This window comes from Passer domesticus, chromosome 1 (genome assembly GCF_036417665.1).
Source record: "Passer domesticus isolate bPasDom1 chromosome 1, bPasDom1.hap1, whole genome shotgun sequence".
NCBI classification, from domain to species: domain Eukaryota; kingdom Metazoa; phylum Chordata; class Aves; order Passeriformes; family Passeridae; genus Passer; species Passer domesticus.
Genome location: NC_087474.1, coordinates 47,157,772 through 47,177,679, shown reverse-complemented (window position 1 = coordinate 47,177,679; position 19,908 = coordinate 47,157,772). Strand labels below are relative to the sequence as shown.

Below are 19,908 nucleotides of genomic sequence, written 5' to 3'. Positions count from 1 at the left end.
CCAAGTTGTAGCGCAGCCGTCGGAACGAGCAGAGGGACTGGTTAGCTGTCGTTCGCCCGGATTCCACTTGTGTCTTGTCATAGCGCAGTCCTTATCTTTGCAGGGATTAGCACCAGAAAATCACAGAATTGCAGAGTTGGAAGGGACCCTCAAGGACCATCGAGTCCCAAATCCCAATCTCCTGCACAGGACAGCCCAAGAGTCACACCATGTGTGACCCAATGTGCCCAAGAGCATTGTCCAAATGCTTCTTGAACTTGTCAGGCTTTGTGCTGTGACCACTTCCCTGGAGAGCCTGTTCCAGTGCCCAAATCCCACACTCTGGACAAAGAACCTTATTCTTCTATCCAGCCTAAAACTTCTCTGACATCTTCAGGTCATTCCCTTGGGTCTTGCCACTGGTCACCACAAAGAAGCGATCTGGGCATGATTGCTGTCACTGTGAAAATACAACAGAAAATCAATCAACCAGCCACTGTTGGAAACCGTCCATTCCTTTGGGAAGCATGGTCTCCCAAATTCTTATTGAAGCCCAGAGCTTGTCAAATGCTTACATATGTCATAAGGTTTTTCTGCAGTTCAGTGCTGCAGGCTAGATCCACCTTTTTTAACAAGAAATAGGTGAAGCAGGGAAACAGAGGAAGAAAGGTGAAAATATAGGTCCAGGAAATATCAAGATAAAGGTCACTTGCTCCACCCTGCCTTGCTCACTCCACTAGAGCCCTGTATCTTCAGGGACGTCCGTGCAGAGTAGCTGCAGCAAGGTGATGCTGGGGTGTTCAACCCAGAATTAGAACACAAGCGGAAACAAGTACTCTAAGAATTTATTATTTAAAAAGACATTATGGTAAATGATAGCTGAGGTGAATTGCTTAATCTTTGTTCCACGAACCCAGAACTCACAATAAAATGTCCTCTTCAGTATTACCTCTTATTATGGGAAGGAAGAGGAATTTCTGTAGGTATGAGGAATATCTTGCAAGATGCAAGATCTGGTTTTTTTTTTTTTGGTCTAATAATTTTTTCTTAATCTAACTTTGTAAATACAATCACTTTATGCAATTTTATTATTTTTACTCTTTTGTTTAGTTTGATTATGTCTGTTTGGTTTGTTATGTTGTGCTTTTTGCAGTTATTGTACTAAAGATCACCTCAGATTTTCAGTGAGGTAATTGATTTTACTTATTACTGTTGTTTTTCATGCAAGTACAAAGAGAAGGACTTGGATCTCAGTTGGCAGTCTGTGTTTGAATTACCTGTTACCAAATAGGTTTGATACAAGATGTTTAACACATTGCAAACCAAAGGCAGCAATCCTCTGCCATGGCATGTTTTGAAATAAACAGCTTGGAATAAAATGTGGTTGAAATTTAGCTGAACAGATGAGGAGCTTTATTTATGATAACATGTGAACAGCCACTGTTATTCAGGCCTCATCTGTAGTTCTGAAATTGTATGAAAAGATGAGTGTTATGTCTTGAAAATATAGCCAATAAATGGAGGCTAGATTTCAGATAACTAGAGCCTGTGCAGGTTGTGTGTAACCACTAACATCATGAGGAAAGCAAAACCCTCAGTATTCCTTCTTATTCCTGACAGAATGATTTGTTATAATCTAATTTTAAATATATTATATATTTGATGGTTATAACTAGCTGAGGCTCAGATCTCAATCAGATCTGATAGCCATACATGCTCACAGAATCAGCCAGCTGGCTGGTTAGTGGGGAAAGAGAGATCTGACTGCAAGAAAAGGCAATTAGATTGTAGCTCTTCCATTTTGGAGTTATGCTACAATAGACACAGGATTAGAAGAAGAGTAAAAAATCCCCAAACCTAATTTCCTTAAAACCTAGGTGTTAAAGAAATTTTTCACACTGGGGTCTCATCTCCATTAGATAGGTTTATTGGCACCAATCAGTTATGATACCTGATTAGCTCCAGCCAAGTGCCTGATAAGAGTGACCATGGAAAAAGAAATCCCTGGGCAAATACACCCTCACAATGTAATCTCCCTATCCATCATGTGACAGTCTGGAGCAGCAGCCATATTAGGGGCTGTGGTATTGTCACCCTTCATTTTTTTTACCAAGTGATTGCTAGGTGATCATTTTTACATCCCCTTAGGTTGGTTTCGGTGGGGGTTTCAGCCAGTTTTGTAGTCCATGTTGTAGTAGTGTTGTTACAGTTCATATGCCACAATTTAGAGGCTGTCCACTCTGGAAAAGGAACCATCAGCTTTAAGGGAAAGGCATGACAAAACAATGGAAGGGAGGGGGAAAAGGGATTCAGGGTCAAATCTAGCAGAGATGAGAAATATCTGTCTTCAGATAAAGAATGATTCTGTCAGAAATCTGTCAGATTAATATTTGAATCTCTGCCTCTTTCTGGGTGGCCTATCTCCTCTCCTCTGCTAGTTTTGTCTAAATACTATCTTACAGAATCTCACTGGGGAGAAAAAAAGTTTTTGTTCTGCTTTTCCTGTTCTACAGGGTGTATGGAGGGGATCCTGATGGGCGAAGAACTGTTTCAGTTCCTTCTGCAACGGCATCATATCTTGCATTAATCGAGGAACTCAAGCAGGGTTTGCTGAGAAGGCTTCATTAAGCTGTACTAAACCCGGTCAGTAATTAAAGTGCTTAGCACAGTATACTAAGGCTATGTTTTCTAATCTACTGAGAACTTTGGGAGTCAAAATATATCATTGTGTATCACACAGAGTATTATTTCTAGGCACCCTAATTTCAGACCAAATTAGTGACCTAAACAACAACTTAATTTTGGGAGCTGATAATCTGCTTTTGGATAGGGAATGGAGACATTTGGGGATTTACATTTAGTAACACTTAGGACATGACTTCAAACAGATTAAATTACATAGAAGTTTGCTTTGAAAGTCCTTCTGAAGAAATTTGCACAGGTAATCTTGTGTTTGTAAAGTTGTCCAAAGAGAGGATGTTTAGCAGTGCAGACTTGAAAAAATGAGCTAAGCATGGACTAACGGACTATCTTTTCCAGACTATGTAGAGGTATTTCCCTAACTGTCAGTGGATCTGAACACAGGGAAGGACAGACAAGGTTAGGTCACGTAAGGAAGGACTTTGCAGTACTGCAGTCGTGGTTTAGCTCCAGTTGGCAACTATGTACCACGCAGCTGCTTCTTCACTAGACCCTCCAAACCAGTGGGATGGAGGGGAGAACTGGAAAAATCTAAAACCCATGGGCTGAGACAAGGACAGTTTAATAATAGGAAAAAGGAAAAGGATAAATAAAAAAATTAGAGAAAAAACTGATGCTCAATTCAGTTGTTCACCACCTGCTGACCAATGCCCAGCCCATCATCAAGCAGCGATCGGCAGCTCCCAGCCAACTCCCCTGAGTTTAAATATTGACCATGATGTTCTATAGTATGGAATATCCCTTTGGCCAGTTCAGATCTGTTCTGGCCAGGCTTCCCCATTAGCTTCTTGTGCACCTGAGATAATGAGAAGTCCTTGACTCAGGGTGGGCACTGCTTGGCAACAACCAAAACATCAGTCTGTTGTCAACATTCTCATACTGAATCCAAACCACAACTGCTAAGAACAAAAATAATGCTATTCCAGCCAAAACCAACACAACTGTTTTCCTAACAGAGGCATGTCTCTCTGTCCTGATGCTGAAGTTTGAATGTGAGCAGCTGAGTTTCATGTGCAGGTAATGGAGTGCCTGCTCCACCTTCTAAAGGAGTGGAGCAGGTTGTGCCTAGGTTTCGGACAGCATTCCACTTAAATTGTTACCTTGGACTCTGTCCACGTGTGCCTATTACAGGGCATTAAGGAAAGACTGCCTGTAATATTCTGGAGCAAGAAAAATGGAAAGAGAAGTACAGTAATAGTACTCATAATTTACATCCTAAAGCCATCATCGTTTGGTTTTCCTCTGCTTATATTTAAGTTAGTATTTTTCAGTCTTTAGCTCTGCTGCCTCTGTAAAAATGTGTGTCAATAATAGGTTCTTTGTCAGAATAAGTAGCTAGCAACCAGTACAGGTTAATATTTCAGTGTTGTTTTGAATATGTTTATTCTCGAGTTTATATTCTTTCTTTCTGGAGAAATACCATCAGGGTTCATTTTGAAGATGGGTAATTCTTTGAAGCTGAAGGAAATGTAATTTCTTATTAAAAAATGCTATTGATAGATAATAAGTAAAATTTTATAAAGCTACATGATATACTACTTTCTAATGACTCCTCAGCCTCCTACTGTGGCAGGAGTAGGTCAAGAGAGATGTCAAATGGAGGCAGATGTGGCTGAGAGCTTATTAGTGCTGTTTTTGGAAAGAGGATGTGTCCATGTGCAATACCTGTGGAGGAGAGTTTGGGAAGAAGCAAGAAGGCTTTCCTGTCACTTGGCTTGTCCAGCAGATGGGTTGTGATACAGAGCTTCCTAAACTGTGCTAGCACTGAAATGCAGGTGGTTGCTTCAGTGTGATCCCTAACCTGGGCAGCGAGGAGGTCTAAAGGCAGAGTGTCTCACTCGAGGCAGGTCACAGGTCTCTGGTGTTCATACTGGCTATAGGACATCACCTAATTGTTCTCACAGCAGCTGCTGCTCTAAGGTGAAGTGTGGGCACTGCAACAGTTATCTCTAGCATGACTCATTGCATCAAGGAGCTGGATGTAAGGTGAGCCACTTTCCGGCACAAGTGTCTCAAGTGTTTCTTCCTGTCCTTTCATGCTGTGGTAAACAGTGGAAATGAGTATGTTGGTTCCTGCAACAGAATATACACATACATTCCAGTAGTTACATCCAGTGCCTAAAGATAGACACTAAGATGTGCAAAGTCATCACACCCCCAGATCCCCTTTGAAATCAAAGGAACTGCTTAAATACATGTCAGGATGTGATGGAGGTTCATATTCCTGTGCATGAGTGGTTCTCGAACCTCAAGCTGCAAACCCACAGCTAAAGACATCCCTGGCTAGCTGAGCTAATACCTCAGCTTCTCTAGTTCCTCAGCTCTTAATGTCTATCTCTCCTTCAAGAAGAGTGAAGTAGGTTGTGCTGCAGGTGATCTGATTGCTTCCCAAATAGATAATATGGATAGAATGTGATTAAGTATTTCAACAATAGGACAGGAAGATAAGAAATCACTTGACTAAGAAATTACAAGGCAAGTATACAATTAGGATTGTCACTTAGCTTAGCTACACCACTCCAGTGTTAAAGCTGTTGGTAATTCTTTCTTCCATTATATGGTTCAGTTTAAGCAAATGAACCCCCAGTGCAGGAAATTTAAGCTCACCCCGCAGCAAGAAAATGACAAAGTAAAATCAGCAGCCAAATTCCAAACATTTGAAAGGTATAGAAATAAACCACATTATTTATTAGAGTTTTTTTTTTTTCAAGATAATGTAACGGTGTTAGTGCAAGCAGTAATTGCTGTTTAATATTCATTGCAGAAGCTGAACAGCTCTGTTCAGCATATTTCATAACAACCATAGTAACCATATTAACAGGCTGACATGTTGCTTTTGAAGGCATTATTTTTGTTCCATGAAATTAGCTAACTCCCTCCTACACGTGTTTTATCAAATGATAAAAGTCTCCAAATTTCTAACATGCACATGAATCATTATTTTATGATCCTATGCTATAAAGAAAATTTCTCCTTCCCTGGAAAAGAAACATTCCAAAAATCCTGCTGTCTCTGATGTTAATGGGAACTTTATTAGACTGTAACCCACAGCAGTTCATTAGTCAGCTCAGTGACAAAAATATTCTTCTCTGAGGTCTTGCCTGTCATCAGCACAAGACAAATTGTATCTTAAAGATAAGAGCTTATTCACTTGGGAAGAAGAAAGAAATTATTGTACTTTACTTTTAAACAAAAGATCATTTTGAATTTCTGTTGGCTTTTGGAAAGTGCTTTGAGCACACAGAGTGCTTCTGGGCCATTTATGAGCCAATTTCTTACTTTTTGGCCATTCACACTCACATTTATCTCTCTGCAAACTCTCTCTCTTTTCCACATCTACTGCCTTATCTTTCTAATGAATATTATTATTTTTGATTAATTTCCTCTCATCGATTTCTCTCTGTTCCATCTACAGATGACCTGTTTGACATAAAAAAAATTTGCCTTTTCAGATTGTGCTTTTTTTTTGTTTCATGACAAGTTTCTCTCTCTCAGGAAAAGTGCTTTCACTCAGTTACAGATTGTGAGTTTAATGAAAATAAAAAATAAGGAATTTCAAACATTCAATTACATTTTTTACAGTTTATTTTTGCTAGAAAGTAATGATAAACCCTCTATGTGTAGCTAAAACTGTCTTTCCTGAAAAACCTGTACTTGCAATCCTCATATGCATCAATAATTACCCCATTTTTAGCTATATTTTTGTCTATAAACTACTTTATATGCTTTATTTCCTTTCATCTGTTTTTATGTGTTTCTGTGTTTAACTGTCCATGGTTTCCACCTAAACAAATTTAATCATGCAGGGATTAAATGGTAACCTTAGAAATATGTTTATATGTTTGTAAGACCAAATAAACATCTGGCAGTTTCATTAAGCTTTAAAAGGGAGACATGATTTTTGCCATTCATGTGACAGGATCTATTGAAACTAAAATGTTTAATTGAAAAATGAGAAGTAAAAAGTAGGAAAAGAGAAAAAAAACCCCTACCACTTTTGACTAGAGATTTTAAGTGTGACCCTTTGTTACATTTTATTCTGCTAGAAGAAGTAACATGCTTAGATTATTGAACAGAACTGCACTGTAAGCAAGACAACATTTTCACCAAATTGGACTTTACCCAGGGAGTATTTATAATGCTCATTCTGCAAAGCCTGAGACAGCAGACCAACAAAGTATCATTGTAACCTTCAATAAACAGATTTGCAGTTATGGTATTACCAGTACAACTATCATCATCTCAGCAGAGAGTCAATGCCTCTCAGATTTTAGATTTATGTGGTTAATGATGCAGTACTAACAAAACCCCAACTGTTTAATGGATAAATTGCATATGTGCAAGTTTATCAGCCTCCAGTTATGTCCAAAAACATTTTCTGAACATAAACATACTGAAGGAAGAAAATAAGGTGTCAAGCAGCATCAGGTATAGAAAGGCTGAAGATGCTGACATTTGGTTGCTTCTACCAAAAGTATGATTTTGAAGGGTGTGTTGGCTATAGGCATTCAAAACCATTTAAAGTGGTGCTGAAGTATCTGCCATCCAGTCTTTTCATCTTAAATTGCTTTAGAACGAGCAGCCCTTGTTTCCTCTCCCCTCTTCCTATTCCTCACTGTTTTGCTTTAAAGATGATCTAACAGGGACACCACTACTATAAAATGCATTGCTTCTGTCTGAATGACAAATCTTTTTCTGAAAAAAAAACGTGGATGGGGAATTCTGAGTGAGTGGATTAAAAATATACTAAATAATGCAAATAAAAAATGAGATTAAGAGAATTATGCAAGTGGCAAGAAAACTGAAAATTTGAAATGACTAAATCATGTCTTTTATTTTTAGGTTTTTTCCCTGCTTTAGCACATGGTCACATAGATTGGTATCAGATTTTAAAACATCTACATTACTTTCTGCCAAAACAATATGCACAAAACTATCAGAATAAACTGTAGAATCCACCTTTTGTTTTTCTGTAATCAAATTTGTGGAAGGTTGTGTATCCTGTTCTTTAAACTCACTCATATCTGAAAGACATCATGTAGCCTTCCACCTCCTTTATTGTTCCTACAATGGCATTTTCTTGTGCAAATCCCTTGCAGTTTAAGTTTGTTTTCTAAAATAATATACATAGACTTCATTGATATATCAGATGCATCAGCTGCATCTTGTTATGTGAGCCACTCCAAAATGAGATGCTGCTTTTGGAGCTACCATTGGAGCTACCATTGGAGGACCTTGCATAGCACCTATTTCTTCAGATTAGCTCCTTGCAAAGCCCCTTCTGGCTTGAGGAGGATATAAAGCAGATAAACTGGTTTTGGCTGGGATAGAGTTAATTTTCTTTGTAACTGGCACAGCGCTGCGGTTTGGATTCAGCGTGACAGCAATGTCGATAGCACACTGATGTTTTGGGTGCTGCTGAGCGGAGCTTGCGCTGAGCCAAGGACTTCTCGGCTCTGCCAGCGAGCAGGTGCACGAGGGAGGAGCTGGGAGGGAGCACGGCCGGGACGGCGGACCCGAGCTGGCCAAAGGGACATTCCAGGGCACACAACGTCACGCCCGGGAGCCTGGGAGCCGCGGCCGGTGGGGCGCAGCTCCGGCTGCCCGGCGCTCCGCCTCTCCCGGGAAAGGCTCGGGAAGGCTCGGGCAGCCAGCCCCCTCTCCTGGGCAGCCCGGCGTGCTGCAGCTCCTGCTCCCGCCGCCGCATCCCGGGAGGCAGGCGTGGATTCCGGCCGCCGGCGAAGCCGGCGCTGCCCCGGAACATCCTCGCCGTCTGCGGAGACACGCAGCTATAGTTACTAACATGTACCAGTTACTAAGATGAAAATGAACTCAATCCCAGCCAAAACCAAGCTATGTATAAGCACATATAAAGCAAGCAAAAGGTATCCTGGAAAGGATGAAAGTCAGAAATGCATTTATGCAGAAGCTGGATGCCGGAGGCGAGATGACGACGTGTAAGAACAGCACATGCAGACAAAAGGCCTCCAGATGTGTGAAATATCTTCTCAGTGTTTGTTTGGTTGTCATCCCAGATGAAACACTGTGCCATTCTTGCTCTTAGAGTTCAGTCTAGCAATCCCAACACACTGAGCTATAAAGAAAAGGAAAAATAAACTGACGAAAATTTAAAAAATATTGACCCACAACAGCTGTATTTGAGCAAAAACTTCTTGTAGAGGCTTTAAAGAAAGAACAGGAAATACTATTTTCAGGTTTTTGTCCAGGAGTGTTTCCAGGAAATAACACACTGCAAGGGAAACTTCTAGTGTTATGCAGCCATCTTTTTGTTAGAGGAGGCATTTTCATCATTTGTGTCACAGTGGACTGCAATTTTCAGAAAAGAGGGTTCTGTGGAATAGGTCAAATTCACATGCATTACAGATATTAAAAAATTCTTAAGTTAGTGAAAACATATTGAATTTCACAATAATTTGTACCCATGTAGAATAATTTGGATTAAAAAAATTAACTAAACAGTAATTGAGAGCATAATCTTTCTTCACATACGTATTAGAGAAAGATGCTTTGTGTGTAATAGTAGAGACCACATTTTATTCCCTTTTATGTTAAGGTCACATTCCACTGTATTTTATTTGTAATTAATGGTTCTGCCATTTTAAAATCATAGTGATTGTCATAGTGATGTATATTGTATAATCTTTTACTGGCACATATTGATAGTAACACAAGTGAGAGAACACTATTTATATAGCCACTACATAGATAAAAGAATGCAAATGAAAGAGGTAACAAAACCATTAGTTTCTAAAATCTAACCTTAGCTTTACATAATGAAGCTTTTCTATAACTTTAGAAAATCTTGATAATAATTTTTAGCAAAGAATTCTTTAACCTGATTAATGAAATTCCTAGAAGAAACTACTTTAAAGAGACTGTAAACATAAAGTACTGACAGCCTGAGGTGCCTTATGTTAAAGCTAATTATTTCAGTTGCAAAGTCATATGCTTGGTACTTAAAAAGGAAGAGAGGCTGCTCTTCTCCGCTGTATTGAACTCTGCTCTGTACTACAGAAATAGGAAAGGAAATGCTTGGTTTTTTCAGTCTGTTATGGAAACCTAAAACTGTCCTCATTATAGTGGAAAATCCCATCCATTAGGTAAAGAGCATAGAGCAGCGTAGGCAGCTGTGGGCTGCAACCTTGGTCATTGATTTTGGGAGCTGGATTTGAGGTTTGAAGTGTGCTGGTAGGTAATTCAGGAAACACAGCTGATTCCCTTTGTAGCTCACAGGAGAAACCCTTGAATTGTCATCTCACAGTGCTGAGCCCACAAACTGCATCTCTTTTGGGGGGACAGGCTTTGATTTTGCGCTTGTACCTTATTAATAATTGGAGCAGTTGCTGGGGTTGTGACTTCATTCACAACAGCCTCTTTCGCTCAGGAAGCAAAACCTCATCAAACTTCTCTTGAAACGCACCTGTCTCGGGCAGGGTTGAATCCTGCTGCACACCTGTAGGCCAGGGAAGATGTGATGGGCACAGCACTCACAGAGCAAGGGCTTTTCGAATTATGGAAAAGATCTCTTCATTCTGGGTTCATAACATCTTTCCTTGTGTTTACATTAGGATCATGCTGTAATTATGCATTTCTCAAGTGTGATCACATTGACTTCATTGCTGGGAATTACTGTCTTGTTTTCTTTCTGTGATTGTCCTTGAGGAGAACAAACGAGCAGGCAATTAATGGGTGGTTATTCAGCTGCAAGCCGGCACCTGCCACTGCACAATGGCTTTGACAACTTAAACTTTTCCCACACCAGGCGGCAGCTCTGCCAAAAGCTGGGGTCTGACCACACGTGGCAGCAGCTGTTGCCTGTAAGGGTGGTGGGCACCTGGGTGCATTGCTACCAAGGCTAAAGTGTCCTGCAGATGCACTAGCTGGTGAAGAGGTACAGAAGGTCATCCATCCTTGGCTCATTTCAGGTCCTGGGGAGCTTTGGAAAACATACTCTCTCCTTTCTTTTTTTTTGATCACTATGTTGGCAGAAAACATTCCTAGGACCTTCTTCAAAGATACAGGATTTAAAAGCCACTATGCTGAGCTGCTTAAGATGAAGACAAAGTTACTTGTATTTGAGGGTGGTAGCTAGAGTTTAGGCGGGCTGGAATAGGGACTCTCTAGGGTGGATTTTTCTTCGAACGATAATTTAACAGGTGAGGCATTAGTTGAAGAGAAGACTACTTAGCAGTCTCTTGTCCCAAATAAAAGAATAAATTTGAAAGCTGCATATGAAGACTGAAAAGTTAATAGGTCGCACTTTATGCAGCTCTGGGACAGAGACTGAGAAGCAGGGGCAGAAAGGCAGTTCAAGGTGATTAATGCAAAAAGGTATTTAGACAAATGACTACAGCTCCATATATGCATAGTAAATAAGTAATACTTAGATACTGTCTTTTATTCCCTTTTACACAGAAGTTCCATTCATCTGTACTTAGTTTTTAAGAATCTTTAAGTATCTTACTGCTTTTTATAGCAAGACTAGGTAAGGGTCTATGAATGGAGAGCTGCAGAAATGTGCATACGTTTCCTCTGGTAAATGCTCTTGTAAATATCCATTGATCTATTCCCATCAGGAGGTGGTAAAGAGCTCAAATCTGCAGCCAGAAGCAGTAGATCATGTTCTGAGTACCATGTTACAGCCTTCAAAGAGATATCAGCTTCCAAAGGAGAAATTCTCAGACAAAGTTTGTTTTGAAAGTATTATCTGCCTCACTCTCTACGTAGAAGAACTAGAGCTGATTTGTTTATTTTCTTCTCAGCCCTTGGGATCTAAGCCTAGATGATTTTTTAAATTTTTTTTTCTTTTGTCTTGGTATGATACAGGGAATGGGTGCAGCTCTGCTCTGGTTGAAACTGCTGTTTGTCCTTCGAAAGAGATTTCAGATTAATTGAACAGTAACAAACACTACAAGGTGAATGTATCAGGGCCAAAGTAAGCTTACTTAATATTCCTTCAACCTAAGCCATAAATGTAACCTAAGCCTTTCCTCTTCTTATTTGAAGACTTAACTTATTTAGGCTTAATTAAAGAAATATATTTATTTCTTGAAGTAATGGTGAAGTATGAACCAATTCCCTTGTATTTTTAATTATGTTAGTTAATTCTGAAAATCAGTGAGAACAGCTCACTTGGCATGGACATGGCAGTGCTGTTGCTTTTTGAAGGGGAACCAGACTGCCTCAGGTGTGTCAATTATTCTGATCTAAGAATGAAAGCATCACAGCAGTACAGTAAATTTGTTATCTGTGCCCTAAATTCACAAGGCTAACAGATGCAGCTGAGGTAGTGTTTAAGGATGGCAAAGCTGCCAGAAATACAAATAATAAAGCAACAAAACAGTAGATAAAAAAATGATTGTATGGGTAATTGGAAATGTATGAACAACTTTTTTATTTAGTAGGTACCTTAGTAAAGAGGATTTCAGCTGAGAGTGTTTCAGCAGACTGCCACCATACAGAAAGATAATCAGGGAAGAAAGTTTTGAAAGAGATGGGCAAGCCATAAAATGAGGTTATATTGAATTATGGCAGTGTTTTTGTAGGCTCTTCTGCTTGAGGAATAAAACCCCAAAACAGTAAGAACTTGAAAATATTTGGTTTTATTATTTGAAATCCTGTGTATTGGGCACTAGGAAAGAGTTACCGTAAGCCTGAACTTTTCACATCTCATTCACAAGTGATGGGACAGGATAGAAAGCTAATGTTTCAGCTGTGGCTTGGTTCTACTCTATTGTGTTTTATTATAATTACCCTGGTTTGAGAGTGAAATTACTGATGAAGTGGTGCATGATTCCCATGTCAACATAAAACCTCTACAAACAAGGATTTGGTTGCTAAAATACACACATCACAACATACCATCCTATCATTTACATCTGACAAGACATATCCAGTATTTTGCTTGGCCATCAAATAAAAAAGAATAGCCAAGTTTCCAATAACTTCGCTTTCCAAAGTTTAAACAAGACTTCAAAAGCTGTAGAAATGCAATACAGGATTAAGAAGTCCATACATACAATATCAAGTCTTTCAAAAAGGAAGAACTGTGAGTGCAATTGCTTGTTATACTGACTGACATAGTTTCTGGAAATTGCTTGGGATTTGTTATGAAGACTTTAAAAATCTTTTCCATCTGTTCTTTCTCTGGGTTATTTTAGAGTAAATTTAGAGAACTACATCCACATTATACCACGGCCACAATACATAGTTAATATTTGGAATAGGCATTTTTACTATAACACTGTGTTTAAAGTCACAGGAACATTGATTTCCCTAAATAGGCATCCAAAATAATGCTAGGACTCAGAGTGACTGAAGAATCACAAGGATAATCCTGGCTAAATAATAGTCTGAGGAAAGAAACATTCACTTGGTCAATAGTTACAGAAGGCTGAACATTGTCTTCCATTTCAATGCAGATCTCAAGCCTGGGAAAGGACTGAGTTTTTCTTCGCAGAGACATATTTGAGCAAAACAGGATCCCATCCACGGAAATACCCATTTTGCGAAAACTGATCATCTATCCCGCAAAAATTAGGAGACTGCACATCCTGTGGTAAGAACAGGATAGTTATTACAGGTAGTTATTAGCCAGCCAAGATGCTGACACTATGCAAAACACTCTCACTACAGTAAGTGAGATTAGTTAAGTATGGCTGTGGATTAGTTAAGTACATGTTTTCCTCATGCTGACTTGATTACCCAAGAGATCAGAGATACCAGACCTTTCCTTAAGCTTCTTTTCAGGGTAGAGGGTGGGGTGTCAAGAGACTACCTCCACACCCTCAAGAAATGTCCAGAGTAGAAGTGACAGGTTGGCACAAATCTTCCTTAGTCATGGAGAATGAACTTTACTCCACCTGTCTGGAGGACTTCTAAAAGCAAAGTGTCCAAAAAAAAATGTAATGGGTGGGATCTTGAAAAAAACCTAACACATTCTAGTCTATTAGGTTTGTCTAGCCAAACTAGGTTTGTTTTTACAAGTATATATATGCAAGGAAAGTGTTGTATTCCCTGGCTCCAGCTCTTAGGCCCAGGATCATCATCTTCAAGCTATGGTGTTTAGCCGCTCAGTTCCATGACAAACTTGCTCAGCTTCTTCTTGTCCTCTGTCATCTCCAAATATAGTGTAGAAGCAAATTGTTATTTTTCTTTTTAGACACCAGATGCAGACCCAGGCATGCAGCCAACTTCATGTATTCTTGAACAGAAATAATAAGAGAGACTTTCTGGGAAGAGTAAGTGCCGAGTCCAAAGGGCAGATGTGCTTCCACCTCCATTTATGTTATACTCATACAAGCCTCAGCACAACTACAAAACTTTAAAAAAGATAAAACTGGAAAGTAAGATTAAGCCCAACTGCAGGTTGTTGGACTATCAGCACAGAGAAGCAAATGGTTATCAATACACTATTTTCCAAATAAATGCCAGTAACTATCATCTTTAGCCAGTCATGCTTATCGCAACATTTAGTGCATAGAGTAGAGGGCAGAGTTGAGAGTGGAGGGTGACATCTCCAGGAGGAGCACCCAGGCCCTGATGAGTTCACTCCACCCCACTGCATGGTGAATAAATAGCAGACATGGAGGGGAGGGAATGAAGAGCTTTATTTGCTCATGTGTGGGCTGTTAGGAAAAGTAGACGTCTTTCTCTGTAAGAGATGCCTCATGGGACAGATGAGAACTAGACACTGCTGTTACAAGTCTCTCTGAAGAAATGAAGTGCTTAGAGTGTTGTTAATAAATTCCTGCTGGTTTGAACTGGTTATTGCTGAAACTGATGGTGATAAAACTGTCCTTACTGAAGAATGTAGCAATCGCAATAAGGCCTTTAATCTTTTTGTGCCAGCCTGGAACTTACCACTGGCATTTCCAAATGCATTTCCCAACGCATTTCCCAACCATCATTTATTTGTCCTTCTGTCACATGCATCAGGGTGGTTGTTAGAATTTAGGGACATGGAGATATCTGTGGGTGCTGAAGGGGTTGAAACAGATGTTTCTTGCTGTGTCTGTGACTGCTAAAAGAGAAATGTCTTGAACAGAAGGCATGAAAACAAACTTTATTTACAAAACTCTAGCAAGCACTGACAGTTCTTAGTTTTGCCTGTTGCCAAAAATGGAATTGTGCTCCAGTCTAAGTCTGGATGAGAGGGGAGACAAACAAAGAATGTGAATCTGCAGATGAATAAGTTGGTGACCAGGTGGTGGTGGAGTACTGGGTAACAATGGGACAGTGGCCATGTCTACATGGTCAGTGACAGGCTGAGAAGGCAGCGGGTATTGCAGTCACATGAGGGTTTGGTGGGCACCACTGTTTTTAGCAGTAATTATTAGAGAGGTGCAGAGGTAAAAAAGTCCCTGTTGTAACAGCAGAACTTGTTTAGATAATGATTTGAAAAAGATTTTTGTTCTCTACCTTGCTGACCCCTCTCACTACACCAAAAATTTAGCTCTGAGGTTCTCCTTGCCCACATCTTTGCCGGCACTTTACTGTCTGATTTATTCAGTTGGGCCTCAGAAGAGAAATGTGCATGGAGAAACATAAGGAAATACAATTTGTGATATAATCTGTGAATTCAGTTAGTAGGAAGAAAAATACTGATCAGTTTTGATGCACACAATTGAAATGACCAGAAGAGCATCCTTTAACAATCTATGGACACTTGCATCCTGCAGCATTGTTGTGTTCTATTCTAGAAGTAAATGCAGCATAACTAGTGAGGCAACTGGCATGGCCCCATTTAAAAAAAAAAAAAAAAAAAAAAAAAAAAAAAAAAAAAAAAAAAAAAAAAAGTGACATTTGGGGAAGTCAACTAGGCTGTTCAAATTTGTTTCAGCTTGGCTTCCACCATGACATGATCTCCACGGTCACAAACTAATGTCTTGAAGAACCCTGAAGCAAAGATTAATACCATTATTGCAACAACACTCAAAAAGCAAGGTGTTTGGGTTTTTTTCCATCCTGGAAGATCTACTGACACACACAGCTGAACCAACCAGACAAAAAAGCACAAACCAGTGCATATTCCACTTTAGATGTACTCCAAGTGATTAGGGTAACACTGAATGTAGTACTTGCTTTGATTTTGTATCATGAGCACTGGGCAAGCATATTTGGCAGGGTCTGCTGCTGTATTTGGCTTGGATAGAATCATGATGAATGATTAAATTAACCAAAGAGATACTTGTCAGACTATTTGCTATTTCTCGCTTCCAAAGTTTTGGCTGATGTATTGAAGTCCTGATGGATATTGTATGTACAGATCAGTGAATCTGGGGAAGGTCTAGTCAGTCTGGAGTGGTTTTGTGTTCACAAACATGGTTAAGACACTCTGGAGCTGACCATGCCCTTTGTGGCGCAGACAGCTATGCTCCATGGCTCTGCTCTCTCTCTATATCTGGGCCGGTTCTTCAGTCACATAGCAAGAGGACAGACCTGCAAGAACAATTTTGTGCCTCCCCAAGTCCTGAGATCTTCCAGATCTGTCTGAGGTCTGGCAACTCCTGTGTGAAAGGATTAAGGGAAAGAGCAAGGTTTAGGAGTCTAAAAGGAGATCAAGTATATCAGCATCTATATTTCAGCAGTCAGGGTCAGTAGCATCAGTTGTCCTTGAATGAGGACAATGTTGTATTATTGAGATAGTTTCAGAGGCCCTCCAGTGATTGATTGAAGAAAGCCTATGCCTAGTTTTAGGCTCAGTGAGTTCATTTTGACCCTTAAGGTCCAATCTGAGAATGTTTGTTCCTAAGCAACTCAATTAAAGAGTGCCTATGATGAGTACTGAGGAATTAAATTCTTCCAAGTATTTTTCTTGTTACATCTCTGATGCTAAAGAATCTGAATTGCTTATCTCTTAGTGACAAGACCTTAGAAACACCTCTATTCAGATTTGCCAGTATTTTTGTGGCATGGCTGTATTTAGGAAGTTCTCCTGGTGCTTATTTGATAAAAGTTGATCAAACCATGTATTTTTTTTCCCCAGCATATCCTGTACTTCATTCATAAGCCTAAATAATTTTTGGCAGAATGCAGGTATGAGAGATCTGAATTCTGATGTGGAGTTTCACTTTTGTCACTAAATCCTGCCCAGCTGGTGAAGGTTTTAAGCCAGTTCTACAGACGTTGCTTTCTATGCCCTTCCAGGCCAAAGGTGCTGAAGTCGTCCACTGCCTCCATAATTCCTTTTCTTTCTTTAATGTCTTACATCTTTCTGGTTTGGGCAAGGAAACTGAGTTTTTCTCTTTGCTGAAGAAACCCTTGGGGTAAGTACTGCTGTCACACCTGAAGTTTGATGGAACATAATTGAGATTTCTCCTAGCCTAAAAGGACATAATCAGTTTTGTATATGAAACTATTTTAAATGCAAATTTGTTCCTTGTCTTTTTTAAAAAGGCATATGCTACAGAACTTCAAATCCTTTCATTCAGAAAAATGTAATGCAAAAATTTATGTAAATATCTGATAAAGTCAGGGACTATAAATATGGGAAATGTTAGACTGAGAGCAACAGAGTTTCACCTCTGGATTTTGAACAAGGGTTTTGGCATTATGTATCTGGACAATGCTTGTAACTTCCATGAAGTGTAATTAACCAGCCACCTCATCTGTAAACTTTAACCCTTTCTAGATTAACCGCGCTTCATCCAATCATTTGATATGGAGGAAACTAGAACAAAATATCACAATGTGGACACAGGGTCTTGTTACAACCATTAGACAGGCACAAAATAAATCTATTTGTTTTCCAGTGGTCAAAGTGGGGTTGGAAACTTTATATTGGCTGTGGTCAAAAAATATTTCTGAGAGGACTTTTGGTCACAAAGAGAGACTATGTACTCATATGGCTGGTATGGCCTGTGAATACAGCACAGTGGGCAACAGAAGCTTTCCCTAAGCTTATTACAAATTCTCATGCTTAAAATGCATTAATATTTTTCAGTTTAATAAAATTTTAAAATTAAATGTAACTGAGGATTTTGAAGCCATTTTTCTTGTTAAACGAAATATAATGAATTTTAGTACCTTTGTTCTACAAAAACTCTACACCAGAAATGAAATACAATATTATGGGGAAATATAAAAGGGTTTTTTAACATTACAAAACCAGTAAGAATTGTCCTGATATTTCATTAAACCTTTTTACAACAGAAATTTTAATATAATTATATGCATAAATAAGAAAAGTGTTAAATGGGTTCATAGATGATACCTGTTCAATTGACTTGTTAAAATAAATGCCATGTTTGACAGACAGCAGCAGCCCAGGCAGCTGCTGCCCTAGTTAGACATAAATCGTACACCAGACAATTGCTGGGGAATTTTCTGAAATGACTCACTGGGAGAGCAGGGTGTTCAAGGATGAGGTCGGAAGACAGACAGCAGAGTCATCACTAAATTTGAAGCAAAAGGCAGATAAAATATGTGAAATTGCTGGTCTTCAAAAATAATTGTTAACCCAGACTAGAGAATAATTTGTTTTAATTAGAATAAGCAGCTCCATTTTCCCTGGAGTCAGCAACATGAGTTGTCAGGCCAGGATTTTAGACCATATTTTGGCATAAACTAAAGGGAGACTTGAAACTTACTCAAGTGAAATTAAAATCCAAAAAAATTAAAGCATTAATATTGCTGATTAATTATAATTATTTTTAAAAGATCTGTATTTAATATCTTTATGAGGTACATTCTATGGACTGGCTATTGAGTGCTGACATCCTTGATCAGCCTTTATTAAGGAAGTGATTGCTCAGACAGATTCCATGAAATTAGATGTCAAAGCCAGTGGTCTAACAAAACTACTTTTCTAACAAAATATTTTAAAAGTGCGTTCAGGACCTTGCTTGGATAGTCTTGTAATCAGTGGCATGATACACAGTGTTTATTTCATGCACTGAACTTGCCGTGTTTTCTTTGCTCCTGGAAGGCACTTTTATTCAAAGTGTTCTCATAATAACAAAACCCTTATAATTTGAGAAAATAAGTACTGTTACTGCAAAGAATCAGGGATAACAAGGAAGAAAGAAATTCAGATTTGAAGAATACTACCACTGTTAGGAAAGGTACTAACAACCAAGAGGTTGAAAGAACAGACAAATTCAGATGATTCATAGCATGTAACCATGAGAAGTTTAAAGACCAAACAGCACAATGTATGGATGGACATGGATATGGTTTCCTTATGATCATCACAGGTATGGCCCATATCAAGCTCTTGGTACAGAAAATGGAGAGAAAATATTACTGAGATGTATCAACTGAGTGTGCAAGTCTTATCCAGCCTGCACAGATGGAGATCACTGAAGGTGATGGACTGTGCCAGGCAGTGATGCTGTGCTAGGAGCGGGAAATGAGGGGAGCTGGCAGAAAGGAGGGCAGTGTTCCTTTTCCTTGGTGCTCAAATAGAGCTGGAGAAGCAGATGTTGCTGAGCCAAGCCTTGCCATGAAGACACAAGACTGTGTTAATGGCAAGCAACATAAACCACGGAAAGGACCATGAGGAGAAGAGCACAAGCCCTTTCAAAGCCACCAGAGAAAAGTCAATAAATGTCCCAACAATAATGCTTTGTTGCACATGCTTACCTCCCTTGGTGACAATTAACCTACCCAGTCACTGTTCTCCAGAAAAATGCATCCTGCACCATATGTCATCCCACACAGTGAAGACTGGTTGTGAAGGACATATGGCTGTGAAATTTTATTTTTTACCTCTTGGGTACTGTGGTGGGAAAAGAAGTTTGTCACAGGCCATAGAGACATGCTGTTGTTGAGTTTTACTGCACCAAGGTTCCCCACTGGTTGTGCTTTTCACAACATGCCTATTTCCTCTGTTGAGCATCCTTGCAGCTGTCTGGCTTGCTTGATCTCTTATTGCTAGTGATTTCCTTTAGTCATGGTGGGTGGAGTGGGTCTCATAGCAGTCTATGTCAGTCAGTGATTTCCTTAAAGAGGGTGCAGTGGCATGTGGGATCCACACAGAGTCCTTGCCACATAAAAAGCCAAGATTTCCTGAAAGGAGTCTTTTCCTTTCTTAAAAAACCCTCTTTGCCCAATGTTTTGCTAATCCATGGCTTTAGCCTCTAATTAAGGTGGCCATTGACTCTGGACATGTTGTGCACAGTGGATTTGCCTATGGTTTTCCCCACAGGGCAGTAAACACCCGAGTTTCTCTACCTTTAGGAACCCAATGATTTTCAAGTGAAATAT

The 19,908-nt window shown here is 39.5% G+C and overlaps 1 long non-coding RNA gene across 2 annotated transcripts; it reads left to right on the top strand.

Moving 5' to 3' along the window:
• Positions 1-16: 16 nt before the first annotated feature.
• On the top strand, positions 17-19,233 carry LOC135299522 (uncharacterized). Of its 2 annotated transcripts, none has more exons than XR_010361498.1 (5): positions 17-2,622; positions 11,527-11,635; positions 13,122-13,258; positions 16,849-16,967; positions 18,897-19,233. It is a non-coding gene; the product is annotated as an uncharacterized LOC135299522 (long non-coding RNA). The 2 variants fall into 2 exon arrangements; XR_010361499.1 differs by lacking the exon at positions 17-2,622 and adding an exon at positions 3,427-3,696.
• Positions 19,234-19,908: the final 675 nt, after the last annotated feature.